Source organism: Periplaneta americana, chromosome 8, assembly GCF_040183065.1.
Source record: "Periplaneta americana isolate PAMFEO1 chromosome 8, P.americana_PAMFEO1_priV1, whole genome shotgun sequence".
NCBI lineage: Eukaryota > Metazoa > Arthropoda > Insecta > Blattodea > Blattidae > Periplaneta > Periplaneta americana.
This window is the reverse complement of record NC_091124.1, coordinates 15,396,644-15,400,435: the sequence shown is the minus strand read 5'-3', so window position 1 is coordinate 15,400,435 and position 3,792 is coordinate 15,396,644.

The window sequence follows — 3,792 nt, the reverse complement described above, 5'->3', positions numbered from 1 at the left end:
ACAAACAAAAATAATATTAACCTATTTCTTGCAGGTGTCTTCGAGTTTATGGTGGAATTTAATATACTTCATTAAAATAATAAATTAACTTTATGCATTTAATATTTCAATAATGGAAGGAAGGTGTTAATTTTTCCAAAAGAACACAACGAAAGTGTAACATATTTTGTCGTCTACTAGGAGAGAGATCTGCGATGATGCGATAGTAGCGATCCTAGTGGTGGGCAACTACCCATGTTTGCATTTTTAGTACATATTGATCTTCGCGACTGTATATAGTAGACTGTGATATAACCATGTTCACTTTCAAAACCGTCGGAACTAACTCAGCGCTATTTTCACCTTACTTCGAAGACATGATTTTACAATTCTACATCAGATTCCTAATTGAAAATCTAACTGAAAGATCTCGTCAGGAAGACCTAAAAAATCTGACCACAACGTAACAATCGACTCAAGTTAGAAAGTACAAAAGATGTCATGTTGGAGTGGAATCGATATCTGTATTCGATAGCACTATGTTGTTTCTCTTATGCCATCTTATCATCGTTGACAATATGGAGTCGTATAATTATTTTTGTGTGGTGTTGGTTTCATAAAGAACGATGGAAGAAGAAAACTACTGATTATGGGAAAGGTACCGGTAAGTAGAAGAATTTTAATTACACTCTAAGAAAATAGCCTCTGTAGAGATTACTTTCATAAATGTTGATCCGCCTGAGTTTGACTATACAGCATAATAAATATCTGAACTTCCTACCTAATAGGCTAAGTTTTGTATATTAAAGTGTAGTGTCCTAAAATATACACTCCGCTTCCCTGAACCGTTATGTTCACCTTGATTCACTGGTATAATTTTGTAGGCTTCTTGGTTAATAGTTATGGTTGAATAGGCCAGAGTGTCCTATGTTTACGATTTGCTAACCTGAACTGACAGATATGTTTGATTGATACACTTGAACATTACCTTTTGGTAATTGTGAAGATTCACTTACACTCGATTTTTTTTTAAAAACCCCCAATTTTTACACGTTTTTCAAAATAACTTGGGGGGGGGGAATGTAGTGACATGACCTAACGTAAACTAACCTAACCTAATCTAATCTAAACTTCGAATTAGGCATCAGTTTGCGGTATTTTAGAAGATATGTGACAAGGTTAGTGGGAATATCTAAGTGACGTGAGGCCTAGATGATTTAAAATCATTCAAATATTTCCCATAATTCTCGGCCTTACGTCACTCAGATATCCCCTCAACCAACCTCTAACCTTGTCATATACCTTGTAAAAGATCGGCTGTCTCATGCTAATTGCGGTCAGATTGATGCCTAAGTCAAAATTTAGGTTAGGTTAGATCAGGTTAGGACGTCTCGCCACTTTTTTTTTCCTAAGTTCTTTTGGAAAATGATGGTAAAAATTAGAGGTTTTCAGACAAAAAAAATTCGAAAATCGGAGGTGGATGGATCTCCACAATTACCGACCTTTCCAACACTATGTTTATTTTTAAACCAATATAGTGCCTTAAATTTACGAGTTACTCCTTTGAAGTGACACATTTAGGTATATGGTTACACACTTATACTTGTTGACGTTTTCACTACTACGTTCGTATGTAAATCATTGCTCTAAATTTATGATTTGTTTCCTTGACCTTACAGTTTTATGTGGTTGATAGACTTGTACACATTATCTTTTCACTAACCACGTTTATCTCTAAATCAATTCACTGCCCCAGATTTGTAATTTGTTTCCGTGAACCTACAGTTTTATGTGGTTCATAGACTTGTACACACTATCTTTTCACTAACCACGTTTATCTCTAAATTAATTCACTGCCCTAGATTTATGATTTATTTCCCTGAACTTACAGTTTTATGTGGTTGATAGACTTGTACACATTATCTTTTCACTAACCACGTTTATCTCTAAATCAATTCACTGCCCCAGATTTGTAATTTGTTTCCGTGAACCTACAGTTTTATGTGGTTCATAGTCTTGTACACACTATCTTTTCACTAACCACGTTTATCTCTAAATCAATTCACAGCCCCAGATTTATGATTTGTTCTCCTGACCCTAAAGTTTTATATGGTTCATAGACTTGTACACATTATCTTTTCACTAACCACGTTTATCTCTAATTCAATTCACTGCCCCAGATTTATGATTTATTCACCTGACCCTACAGTTTTATGTGGTTGTTAGACTTGTACACATTATCTTTTCACTAACCACGTTTATCTCTAAATTAATTCACTGCCTTAGATTTATGATTTATTTCCCTGAACTTACAGTTTTATGTGGTTGATAACTTGTACACACTATCTTTTCACTAACCACGTTTATCTCTAAATCAATTCACTGCCCCAGATTTGTAATTTGTTTCCGTGAACCTACAGTTTTATGTGGTTGATAGACTTGTACATACAGACTTTTGAACACTACGTTTATTTATAATGCAATACAGTGTCCTAGATTTATTATAAACTCCCCTTGAACCTACAGTTTTATGTGTTTGGTACAATTGTACACATAGGCATTTTGAATACAACATTCATTTATAAAACATTGTAGTGTTCTAGATTTATGATCAGCTCACCTGAATTGACAAGTTTCTGTGTTTGATACACTAGTACATAGACCTTTTATATATATTGCGTTTATTTCTAAATTAATACAATATCCTACATTTATGATTAGCACCCCTGAACCGACAGACTTATGTGATTGATATACTTGTAGAACTTATGAGTGCTATGGTACGTTTATTTCCAAATCAAAGCAGTGTCATAGGTACCTAATTTACTCCTATTAAATGTCATTTTTTGTGGTTACATTTTTTGCACACCTATTGAATTTTTTTCATTTAAATTTAATTGATTGTGTTCTATATACCTTAGATTACCACTGAAACTTTAAGATGGGGAACAAGTCAAGAGTTACACAATTATTTAGTGAGATGAGATGAAGCCGAGAATTTGCTATAGATTATTATCTGACATTTGCCTTACGGTTGGAGAAAACCTCGGAAAAACCCAACCAAGTAATCAGCCCATGCAGGTTAATTCAATTTACAAACATACAGTAAAGAATTCATCAGTTGAACTGTGCAAAATTATACAATATATAGCAAGTAGATTAATTCTATGTACAAGCATAAACAATTTATCATTTGACCTATACAAAAACATGCAATACATAGTAAGCAGATTAATTCAATTTACAAACATAAACAAGTCATCAGTTGACTTATACACAGTTTTACAATACATAACAAATAGATTAACTCAATTTACAAGAATGAACAGTTCATCAGTAAGTTATACACAATTATACAATACATAACAAGCAGATCATTTCAATTTACAAACATAAACAGTTCATCAGTAAGTTATACACAATTATAGGGGCCTACAATACATAACAAGCAGATCATTTCAATTTACAAACATAAACAGTTCATCAGTTGAGCTATACACAGTTATACAATATATAGCTAGTATATGAAGTCAATTAAAAGCATAAATAATTCATCAGTAAGCTATACACAATTATACAATACATAGCAAGCAGATTAATTCAATTTACAAACATAAACAGTTCATCAGTTGAGCTGTACACATTTATACAATACATAGCTAGTATATTAACTCAATTAAAAGCATAAATAATTCATCAGTAAGCTATACACAATTATACAATACATAGCAAGCAGATTAATTCAATTTGCAAACATAAACAGTTCATCAGTTGAGCTGTACACATTTATACAATAATAACAAGCAGATTAAT